Here is a 12,893-nt window from a genome sequence, read left to right on the forward strand (position 1 = left end):
GCTGCTCCGGGTTCCCATTTGGGTTTTCAAAAATCACAATTCATCCCTCGGTTCCACCGCTCCGGGTTCTCGAGTATGCCACAATGGTTTCGCTGCTAGGGGGTTCCCATTGGATTTTCAAAATCATTCCTTTACACACACATACCACACAATGGGCAAGTCCAGTCACATTGGGGTTTCAAATCCACACCTTGCCTTTAACACACCCTAGGTGTCATGTCTCTAACTTTCTCGATTTTCGTGTCACGTTTTCATGCTTAGACTCCGCGGTAGGACTTTTCACATACAACATCATAAATCATTCATTGAAATCTTGAAACTAAACTAGTAAGGTCTCCAACTCTATATTATTCTATCATGCTCATATCATAACTTAAAGCATAACGCCACATGTACGAACGCCTTTGGAGTGAAAATCACTTATGCTTTACAACAAGACAAGTAATACAAACAATTCATAACACATGCTCATAACCATCTAAAGATCAAAATATGAATACTTCTATCAACGATAAAGTCTTATTTTTTGAAAAACCGTTCTTTCTTCCTTTGTGAGAAATTCAAAACAACACATGAGTTTATTATGGTAAAAGTCGATTATTTCAACATGTTCGTACTTCCATTAGCGAAAATAAGTTGTTAACTATCATGCATTTCAAAACATCATAAGTAATAGATAACCTTATCGACGGAGAATCTACTTATACTTCCAACATACGGTTCTACGTTATACGTTGAGTTTAGTGAATAAGGGACTCTACGTATACTTAGATATAACGTATATGAGACTCTACATATACTTAGAGATTACATATACTTAGAGATAGCGTATATGGGACTCTACATATACTTAGAAATAGCGTATATGGGACTCTACCTTTCTTCTTGGCGGTAGTGACGACTACGGAAAGTAAGTTGGCGATCGGTTGGAGTAACTTCCTACGATTGGCTTCCGGTAGCTTCGAAAGAGAAAGGTTTCTCTCGAAACTACTTTGTGACTAAAACTACTCAACTTTATGGATCGAAAGGGTGGTTTTAGGATGAGTTTCTTGAAGAACTTAGGAAGAAGTCCAAGAACACTCAAGAACAAGGAAGAACAAAGAACAAATGTAAGAATTCTAGAGAGAGAAGTTGGAGGATGAAGGTGTGTGTTGAAATTGCAAGTGAGGGGTCCTATTTATAGCAAAATTCTTGGCTCTTCCTCTCTCCTCTTGGCCGGCCATATCTCTCTCTCTCTCTCTCTCCCATGGATTTGCTCCATGGTCATGTCAAATCATGCTTGAAAGCCTTCCATGACTTGTCTTGTCCAATCCTTTTAGGCTTAAGGCTATAAACTAACTAGGATCTTAGGCTTTCTAGGTGAATCTAGGTGATTATAGCCTAGGTCTTACAAGTCTAGGGTAGGGTTTGATTAGGCTAAAGAGTAGTCTTTCATGTTTAGTCATTCACAGGTCTAGGTTGTAGTCAATTTCTAGGATGATTAAAGGCTAGTTTTGAAGCAAATCTAGGATGACTAAGGCTAGGATTCTATGCTTGAAAAAGACTAGAGTGAGTTGTCAAGTCAATTGGACTAAGGCTAAAATAGGGCTAAAGAGGTAGCTTGTGCAAGTGTATAAACCTCAAAGCACATATATGCACGTTTCTCTCTCTCTCTCTCCTCTCTCTCTCGGCCTCTCTCTCCTCTCTCCTCTCTCGGCCTCTCTCTCTCCTTCTCTCTCCCTAGTACAATGTACAAACATATATTCATATATATAAGTACATATATGTATATATCTAGGAAAGTAACCCTAGGATTGTTAGGTTTAAGGCTACAATCCTAGGTTTGCATGCATGGCAAGGCTAGGTTAACTAATTTTGGAAGCAAAATGATGGCTATGATTTGTCTTGTCAAATCTTTGTATTCATTGGCAAGTCTAACTTCCATTATCCAAGGGATAAAGATTTCCCTAACAATTATGGACCAATGGTTAACCATTTCCTAGAAAGTAAGTCTATGGCCAAGTAGTCATGATTAAAGTAGGTTATAAGTGTTACTTTTGGTAGTATCGTGATTACTATCTTTGTCCAATGGTTCTTAAATGCTAGGGAAAGGTAACTAAGAAAATTGGTACTTAGGTTGGCCTAACTAGTGGTTGGAAATAAAACCTTTTACCCAAAGGATAAGAATTACCCTAACAACTATCGTTCAATGGGTAAAGAGAAAAGTTACACTAAGAAGATGTAATGATGAGGAATAAAGTCAAGAATTGACTAGTCAAGAAAGTGCAATGATTACATCCTTTGGTCCAAAAGGTTCAATTAGGGTTTAGATGGGTTCATAAGGTTAAAAAAAGTCCAATTAGGGTTAGGAAAATGTAACTAGGTGAATTGATAGTCCGGTTCTTCTAACTAATCGGTTGGAAACTAACTTTACTAGCCAAGTAGGGCTTCTAGCCAAGAAATATAAATTTTAAGGACTAAAATCTAATTATGACGGATTATTAGAAATTAAAAAGAAATTTTAAAAGCAATCCAAGTAATTAAAAAAAAAATCAAATTTTTAACGAAATTTTTATTTACCAAAAATCAGGGTCGTTACAACCTATCCCCTTAAAATAATTTCATCCTCGAAATAGGTGCGTGACTACAGTTTATACATATTCGCTATGCTCCAAAACGCTTTGGCATCACACGGCCACTGTCTAAGGCTCTGGCAGGTCCTAGAAGTATCTCGGAGTAAGACGGTAGGGTTTTAGGCATCCATCACAATCCTTTGCATGTTTCGTTAATCAAATTAAGCCTCACCACTTGCTTAACAACGCGGGGTTGAAGTTGCTTCAGCCGTCGAACAACTCGCCTCATTGTACACCTTTGATGAGGTTTCCATCATAAATGCCAACGTCAAATGCAAAACTTCTACCAAATCATCATGCGGACCCGTACGCCTTTGGTGTGAACTTGGGTGAGTAGGCAAGCTTTGATATATTGCAGTGGCAAGATGTGAGACTTGAATTTGAGTTTGCGTTATTTTTTAAATGATTTTATGATTTGAAGGTAAAAAGGAGTGAAAAAATGGCTTGTCTTTTTGAAATGGGAAGTGAAAAATGGCTTTTGAAAGAGGATGCTGCTTTTGGTATTTGTAATATGTATGAAAACAAGTATGGATTTTTCAAAGCATTTTTGAACTATTTTTCGTCTTATTTCTCTTTCTTTTTCTTCAAAAATTTGTATTCTCTATCTCTTCCCAAATTTGTGCGTATTGTTTAATGATAGGGGGAGGTATTTATAGGGAAAAAATGGCTTGGATATCAAGCATACTTGGCGTGCACACAAAGAATTTCGGCCTTCAACTGATTTGCCGCCTTCCTGACATTTTGGACCAAAAGTTAGTCCACCGTACGGTACATAAAGTCCACCGTACGGCACTAGGGTTCCACCGTATGGCACATCCCAACCGACTTAAGTTAAGGCGGTAAAAAACTCTACCGTATGGTACAAATATATCCACCGTACGGCACAGTTGATGCCGTACGGTACAGTTGACTGCTCAACAGAACAAACTTCGCAAGGCTGCTTCGGACACTCCTGAACTCGGTTTTGGGTGTTCTTTGAACCGTTGGAAAGCTCGTTAAGTCTACTTTCTAACCCAAGAAGTTTGGATAAAAATAATTTTGTACATCAAAAGATATGACAATTTTACCCTCAGGTGGTCGAAAAATAAGTCAATTAGGCAAAATCCTTGTACCTCCCTCATTTCAAATCAGATTAAGGCTTATTATATATCGATAAAGAGGGTTTTGAATGTACTAAAAGATGGTGGACTCCCACCATAAAAGTAAGGAAGTTTGATTTTTGAAAAATGGGCTGAAAGCAGACTAAACCGAAGACCGTTGGTGCCACGATGGCCAAAACACGTACTCACTCATTCTAAGTTGTTTTCTCACCCTTTTGAGTAAAAGAGCATTGTTTGAAGCTTTCAAGGCATGGTTTCATTGTTGGGAAGCTTATCGGCCACTTGTGTACGGTTTTCAAAAGGTAGCGCTCCAAAAGGTTTATATCAATCCAAAGGTTTAAATCATTCTTTGTTTATCATCATTGGGGACTTAAAAAGGTGTCCGGGATTTCCAAATTGGGGTGTCAACAATTATCTACCAAACACTAGTACAGTTTTAAAATACATTCTGCACATATCTCCCAAACACTCTCTATCATATTCAAAATACATTCTGATATAATCCAAAAAGCCAAAAATGAAAAGTCAAAAAGTGGACTTTCAAACACCCCTCCATACTGGGCCTGGTCTAGGGGTGGCAAATTGAACCTAGACCCATTAAGAAATCCAAATCCACCTATTAAAAAATAGACCCAACCTAATCCATTTATTATTGGGTCTTAATTATATTTCAATTGGGTCAACTTAAATGCCCAATGGGTCATAAACATTACCCAACAAAAAAATATAACTACCACAGAAATGAAAAAAACAAAAGTAAACATGTTACATGAAGCGAATCTTTTTCTTGGTCAAATCGGAAACTGGTGACTCGGTTTGAACGGTTTCATGTTACAAATTCTAGTTACAGTACAAGCTAAGTCGAGCCGAGTTTTGTAGTGAACTCGTACACTAAAGGAACCAAAATTCTAACTCAAACTTCGTTTGTTTGTAAACGAGCTGAGTTCGGTTCAAGCCGAGCTTATACAAAACGAGCCGAGGATTTAGAGTGTTAAGTTCGACTCATTTACTGTACGAGCCTAAAATTTGAGTTTAAACTCGACTCAATTACTAAACAAGCACCGAGCTGAGCCGAGCCTTGAGTGGTCAGTTCATTTGCAGCGAAGTTTTTGCATCGGGATTAAATCCAAACCATAACTAATGCAATTCGATCGATCTCTCTTGAAGTGTATATATACGTATGTCGTTGGAGTCCCTTCGTATGCAGATCTGTACCCTTTCAAGTCTGTTTTAGAGGCGGTTAGTGCTTGTATTTTCAGATTTGGAAGAAATTTGCAATTTTACATAAGATTCCTGTGCTTTTCACCGGTCAACAATGTTATGGTTTATGGTTTCTCGGTCTTTAAGTTAATGCTGAATTTTGTCTCTTCTTGTCTTCCTTAGGATTTTGCGTCAATTCGATAGCAATGGTGATGAATTTTTTGATCAAAATTCATAATTTTTTTCAAAAGGACAAGAATAAAAAAATTAAGTTGATTTATTGACTTATTTTTGTCTTTATTCAAAAAATTATGAGTTGCGATCAAAATTTTTTAGTTTTTCAATTTCTCTTGTCGAGACAAATCAATAAGTCACAAAAGTTTGACTCAAAACAAACAAATGCAAAAAAAAAAAATTCAAATAAAAACAAAAAGAATAAGTTACTTAACTTTTCAATCCAAACCCCCCTTTAGCAATAATGAATCATATTGATCATTTCTCAATCCCAAGCGTCAGATCCGGAACGACGGGTGCCACCAGATCGATGATGGTTCGCTTAAGATTAATGTTGATGGTGCTTATAATGCCATGTTTGAAAGAAAGAACATGAAAAGAAAAGATATTGGAAATGACTCACTTTTTTTTTTTACACTTCCTTTCCTTGAAATCAATTTTGCAAGCTACTATTGAATATTGATCGTTAAAAATACATTACTGTTATTAGAGAGATTGGGGGTGGAGATAACCCACATGCTTGGCCCAATCTGGCAAAAAATTTAAAGAAGTTAATCTGGACATAATAATCACCAACAATTTAGAAAATAAAATCAAGTAAAAAAAACTTCAAAACTCTGAACAACTATGTCCAAAAATTTCTAAAATTTCAGCTGAATCTCCATTCGGTTCAGTAATTTTAGTACAGGGGTAATTTGGTCATTTTAGTATATAGGGGTATTATGGTAATTTTAGTATGCAAGGGTAATTTGGTTATTTAAATATACATGGGTGATATGGTCATTTCAGTATATATGAGTATTTTAGTCATTTTTAATTTTAAATTGAGTTAATGGGCGGATTGAGTTTGATTTTAAATAAATGGGTTGCGTTGGGTATGAGTTATTGGACTCCTAAGTAATTGGGTCTAAATGGGTCAATGACCCATTAAAGACCCAACCCATTTATAACTTACCCAATTAAGCTCAAATCCGCCCATTTAACACTGCAAACTAGGGCAACAAATGAGCCAAGCCGACTCGAGCCGAGCTTTACGATGTTCAAGCTTGTTTATTAAGTTTTTAACGAACACGAGCTCGAGCGGAGAGGGCCTTGGCTTGACTCGAGCTTGAGCTTGTTCACGAGCCTCAACGAACCAACGAAAAATGTATATATATCCTCGCATAGGCCTAATACAACCAAAAATATTTTGATTGTGAAGGTATATATCTTTCATTTTCCTATGGAGCGGAGGTGTATTGGTATGCGTGTACTCTCGCCTCCCTTGGTTGACTAGAAAGTAAAAACGGAAACAAAAATTATGAAATAATAATAAAAATCCTAAACTTAAGTATATATATTCCGGCTCGCGAGCTAACTCGAGCCGAGCTTATCCTAGCTCGAGCTCGGCTTGTTTACAAAACGAGCCAAAAAAATCGGCTCAAACTTGTTCGTTTAACTTTCGAGCCGAGCTTGAACGAGCCACTAACGAGCCGAGCTGCGCGAGCGACTCGGTTCGTTTGCAGCCGTACTCCATGTAAACGAGCCGAAAAAATCGGCTCAAACTTATTCGTTTAACTGTCGAGCCGAGCTTGAACGAGCCATTAACGAGCCGAGTTGCACGAGCGACTCGGTTCGTTTGCAGCCGTACTTCTAACCTGGTCCATTGGATCGGTTTTCTTTAGAAACCGTAGCTCGAAATTTTATTTAGGCAGGCCATCAGTCCTCTTTTTATGTTTCCCCCAAAACAAGCCCTAACGATCTTCCATTGCTAAGAATCTGCGCCTCTCTCTCCTCGGAGATGAATCGATTTCACTCCGTCCCTCTTCATCATACGTCCCCACGGGTTCTCATCCTCCCGTTAGCCATCGTAATCACTTATCACCACACATACCCATTCCCTGGTGTTGGAATCGATTGCAGCTCTCCACGACTCGTTAATCTTTACCCCATTCCCACAAACGAAGAAAGACTCCTTCCTCTCTTTCAACGTTGGGTGAAAACCTCTCTCTCTTTACAATCCCCACCTGTTCTCTCTTTACGTCGGGTGAAAACTCTCTCTCTGGCCAAGTTCGAGTCGCCCCATGGCCACGCCGCAGCCCTGGTCGGGGCGATCCACCTCTCTTCGCGAGTCCGGCGACTAACATTCAACTCACTGAGTTGGAGAAGCTCGAAGGCACTCGTAGCTGGGAGACCCTCGAATGGACCAAGATCGAGGTTATACATATATGTGTATATATACATATATTTTTTCTAGGGTTTCTTTGTTCAATGATAGTACATGCAGGGTCGTTTTTCAAGTAATGTCCGTAACTGAATTCGTTTTCATTTTTCTCTGCGATTCATAGCTGGCTCCGAGGTCTGTTTCTGAAGGGTTGCTAGGGGTTTTGCTTGAAGCGGAAAAGGTCATAGTAGAGGTATGTATTTATACACGTACTCTTCAAGAATGCTATCATTATTCGATTATTGTGTGTAATTGGTAAGAATCCTGGTTCACTTTCAGGTAAATCGTGAATGATCTTAGTGCATACTGAAGATTATAAACAGTAGTGGACGAATCTTGAAGTTCCAATATGTTTCTTTCGTGTGGAGAATAATTGTCGACGTCTAGACCAATTCAGACCTTGAGCTGCTTGTGAGCAGCTTACCTAGATCTGCCTAGCAAGAATATTCTAGGCCTTGGAGCTGCTTGTAAGCAGCTAAAGACCTTTGAGCTGCTCACAAGCAGCTTATCTAGACCTGCCCAGCAAGAACATTCTAGGCCTTTGAGCTGCTTGTGAGCAGTTTGTCCAGACCTGCCTAGCAAGAACATTCTAGACCTTTGAGCTGCTTGTGAGCAGCTTAAGGCCCCTTTCTTGCTCATAAAAGGCTTTAAATGATGTTCTTAAAGCAGCGGGCCTATTTCATCAATTAGGCCTGAACTTGTGGTAAATCATGGGCCTTTGTCCATTGTAAGCCTTTTGAGCCCAAGCCTGATGAGAAAACCAAGGCTCCTGCCGATTTGGGCTTACTTCGCAGGCCTTGTTACTAGGAATTTGGGTTAGGCCTGGACGAAATACTCAAGCCTAGTGGACTAATTCAAGCTTTGGGCCTTTAACTGATTTGGGCCTTTATGGAAGGCCCAACATTTCTTAAGAACCGGCCCTAATTTGTAGGCAATTGGTCGTAAGGTCTTTTAAGGTTAGAGCCTCGACCCTCAAGGCCACCTTTTAGCCCGTAAATTCATTTTCTGGTTTTTGGGCCAAAAATGGGTGTAAACACTAGTATAAAATTTAGCATTTATACTACTAAGAATATCACCGTCACATCATTATAGTATACAGAAATAGGTGTTATTTATTGTTCGTAACTCATTTACCAAGAAAAATGTTCAACAACAAGAAGCTTTGTGGATTTCCATATGTAGAATTAGGCCCCGTTTCGCTAAGGTTCTTATTTTTAATATATACTTATTTTCTACTTTACACAATAGGTCATTATCTCAGAATATATCACATTTAATTCAAAAAAATAAGTATTTATTTCTCTCAGCAAGACGGGGCCTAACTAAATATGGAAATACATACTAAAATGTAGTTAATACTGACCACAAAAGAGTACGTTATGAGGGGGTGGTTGCTCTTTGGTTGGGACAGGATCAACATCATATATTCTTACATGTATATCTCTTGGCCTAAATACCAGTTTTCCAAATGTTGTGATCTCAAGTTCCACATTTCTGGATTCTCAAGATACACATAAACCATAGTCCAACGACCTGGGTACACCTGATCACATTTATATAAACTAATTTAACCTAGCTAGTGGTAAAATACCCATAACCATGACCAAATAAGAGTGTGTGTGTGGGTAAGAGAGAAGATATTACCTGAACAATGGAGCCGACAACAGGGTCACAAAAATTATACGTGTAACGCAATTTAGGCGCCCATTTCCCATCACCAAACCTATAGTAATTAAGTATATACAGATCAACATGAACACCACATTGCATTTGGATCTTGAATTTTTCTAGTACTAATAGAAAGCGAAATGAATTTACTTTGCAAGACTTTTTTTATGAGAAAGTAGAATAATTTAAGAAAAATTCTTTAAAAATTAATATGAATTCTTTTCTCTTATGTTCTTAAAGCGCGCAACCACCACATATGGTAATGTCTTCTTATTGAATCTTGCTATTGTCAGCCCAATGGGCTGACGATAAGTACACTAGAAAACAATGAAAACACGTGATTCTGTATACTTTTTGTACCATTTAATACACATTCACACATTTTTTATTGTCAGTCTATTGGGCTGATTTTAGAATTTTCCTCTCATGCTATACAAAAGAAAAACACATAAAAAAAGATCGGGTATTTTGACTACACTGTGCATCCAAACATTATTGTTTCGATGCCACTCCTTGAGGGACAACATGTGTGTTGGTCCCATCTGAGCCATTCATTTCAGCAATGAATGGCTCACATTTTATTTCAGCCGAACAGATCTCAACCTTCCATTCATTCATTGCTGAGATGAAATCTGAGCTATTCGTTGCCAAACATGAACAGCCCGGATGGGCCAATATACACATGTTGTTCGCTAACGGACAGCAGGCTACCCATTTGGTTTTACAAGCACGTGATTTGATCCTGGTTTGTCAACATTGTTGAAATATTCTTTTTAAGGCTTTTTCCAAATAAAAAAAGTTATTGTCCAGCTAGGCCAAGGTTAAAAATGAATGGAACTTACCCAACAGCATAGAAACCGAATCCATCCAAATGCCAAGAGTCCATCACATCCAAACCATTCCTGAACACAATCTCCAGCCACCCCCTGTGGATCCCGGTGACAACAAAAGTCCCATTGACGCCCACCGGATTGCTAAAATTCACAGGAAATTCGTCGATTTGGTACACGCCAGATCCATTGAGGGAGTAGTCGGCCAGCTTGAGTGGTGTTGCCGGAGTAAGATAAGACACATTGTTGACGGTGTAACGTAGAGCGCCGTTGATTTGAACCGTTGATCCTTATAGAATGAAGGTTTGTAATACTTTCACGTTTGATATGTCAAATGTTCCTTGTGGGTTGGGACTCGCAGCCCCTGCGATCAAGGGGACTCTTACAAGCTGGCCCCGTTTGTCCCCCTTCACCTGTATAGGCCCACCCCGTGTCAAATCTATCCCACATAAGTCCCATTTTAAGTGAACTTTCCCAAATACCCCACTTTATTACTCCTTCGATTCCGTACGGTGACTCACCGAAGCGATCGCCCCTTCATCATCGTCGAATGGATCATCAAGACCTAATTCATCTGTTGGTTCCAATCAACGTCTCACCCCTCTCGATGTCTTCCGAGGTCTCACTGTTGCTGTACTCTCTCTCCACCTCCGAATCGGCCATGGACAAGAGTAAGTAGTAGCAGAGTTTCAAATCTACCAAAGAAAAAGCAGGGAATACGACGTGAGCAGATGAAGAAGATGACGACGACGATGAAGAATCGGACGAAGTTGACAATGGCAGTGATGACTGTGGCGGTGTGGGGTTCTAGATCTATCGTTCAAGGGTTCTTGTTTGTTACGGAGTACTTTTTTAGTTATGTCCTTTTTTTGACCTCTGGTTGTCTGTGAGGGTTCGTGATGTTTTTCGATTCCGATATGTGAAAAAAGAAGATTCAGTGAATTGATATTCTATACCAGTAACGGAGAAAGACTAGGTAGAACAAAGTGAGCATTTTTTTACCTCTAGTTCTCTGGTATAGCAACTCAGTGAATCACCGAAAACATCCTAGAAAATTATTTGTGGAATCAATGCCTATGGAAACAACTCTACATCACCAAGATTTGCTCCACTCTACTGTTTTCGAGCTTTGGTTTATCCGGTGACTTTGCGATGGTTCCATCACAAAGACACCAAACAATTCAAAGCTCGGACATAGGATTTATTGCACTGTGGTTAAAAATCTACAACACATATAATTTTGCACTTGTACACAATCACCCGGAAGATAACAAAAACAATAGAACAATAACCAAAACGAGATATCTATTTCTAATATATAAGGAAAAAATGATATTCGTCCATTACACAATGATATTTGTCCATTACATATCATTTCACCTACGACTGACGCGATTTTTTATATTTTGAAATAAATTCATGATAGCTTCATTTGAAATATAAAAAATCTCTCTCAAAATACACAATTAATCAAACTATCGTGCATCCATTGATCACCCATTCGGTTCCTAAGTTGATTCTTCACAATCCTCATAGCAGAAAAAGCCCTCTCTACTGTAGCAGTCGAAACAGGTAAAACTAAGGCCAACGTCAACAATTTTTATACGAATGGATATCCTATATCTCTTCGGGTCTCGACCATCTTTTGAGTAAGATCACCAATTCCTTTTAAAATTGAAAACTCGAAATGAGATTAAAAAAAAAATCAATTAGCACAAAAATAATCAACGTCAAGGTTCCCCAATCTATAACAACAAAAAAACCCGCAAAAACATTCACTAAATAAAAAATAATCAATTAGCCCAAAATTAATCTGGACTATAGAGACCCGCAAAAACAGTCACTATATAAAATGTTGCTTTCCTTTCCCTTCTCCTCGTCCATGTTCAATAAACACTGGGTTCTACAAAAACAGCCACAAACATTGATTTCTATCACCACATCCATTATTCATGTAGAGAGAAAAAGTATTTAGAGAGATACAGTATGTATTTGTGGCTGAAATCCACCCTGAAAGAAAAATGGGATCTAAAGTTCTAAACTACTCGCTTGTAATCCTAGATTTTTCCTTTAAAGGGTGAGTTCTCCTTCTCCATTCTTCAATTTTTTTTTTTTTTTTTGGGGGGGGGGAGGGGGGGGGGGGGGGGGGGGGGGGGGAGGTGGGGCGATTGGAAAGTGGAAAAGGCTTACATTTGTAATTTAGTTGGGGTATAGGCGCAAAATTTCAGTGGACCCCCGTTGCCTATATGTCAGTCCGCCCTTGCGATGGAATCAAGAGTAAAAGTTGCATTGAATTACTCGTATTTGTTAAAGGGGTGTGAACAGTTGTATATTGTTGAGAATTGTATATAGTATGGGTGTGAATTGATATACGAATTATGTACAATAGTGGATGCAAATGTCTATTTCAAATATGTGAATTCTTCATTTGGAGATATGAATTCTGTTTTTTTTGGAAGATGTGTGAATTCTTCATTTAGGTGTGAATTGTGTCTTTTTCGAAGGGAATTGTGTCTTTTTCGAAGGTGTGCATTCTTAATTTGGGATGTAAATTCCTTCTTGTTCGAAAGTGTGAATTCTTCATTTGGATATGAATTATGTCTTTTTGGCGGTGTGAATTCTTCATTTGGGTATGTGAATACTGTCTTTACGAGATGAGTTCTTCATTTGGGTGTAAATTGTATTTTTTTCGAAGGTGTGAATTCTGTCTTTCTCAATGTGAATTCTTGGAGGTGTGAATTATTTGGGATGTGAATTATTGAAGGTGTAATTCTTCAAAAGGGCAAAATTGAAAAGGGGATATGGCAAGTTTTTGTTATCCAATTTTGATTATGCCATTGTGGATCTTTACTTTGCTAACTTTCACAATCTTTTAAATGGATAATCAAAAGCTGATGGATAATTAAAAGCTGATATGGCAACTTTCAATTATTCATTTTTGACTATGCCATCATGGATATCCCAAGTCTACCGGGCTAAATCTCTGATCTGAAAAGTCATACACTTAACAAATTATGAGTCGTTGCTCACATGATTTGCCGCAAAA

At 38.4% G+C, this 12,893-nt stretch overlaps 1 long non-coding RNA gene across 1 annotated transcript; it reads left to right on the top strand.

Annotated features, from left to right (window-relative positions):
* The first annotated feature begins 6,852 nt into the window (after positions 1-6,852).
* Positions 6,853-10,914, top strand: LOC131329393 (uncharacterized). Its single transcript, XR_009200752.1, has 2 exons — positions 6,853-7,342; positions 7,474-10,914. It is a non-coding gene; the product is annotated as an uncharacterized LOC131329393 (long non-coding RNA).
* The last annotated feature ends 1,979 nt before the right edge of the window (positions 10,915-12,893 follow it).

The sequence above is a fragment of the Rhododendron vialii genome, chromosome 6a, assembly GCF_030253575.1.
Source record: "Rhododendron vialii isolate Sample 1 chromosome 6a, ASM3025357v1".
Lineage (NCBI taxonomy): Eukaryota > Viridiplantae > Streptophyta > Magnoliopsida > Ericales > Ericaceae > Rhododendron > Rhododendron vialii.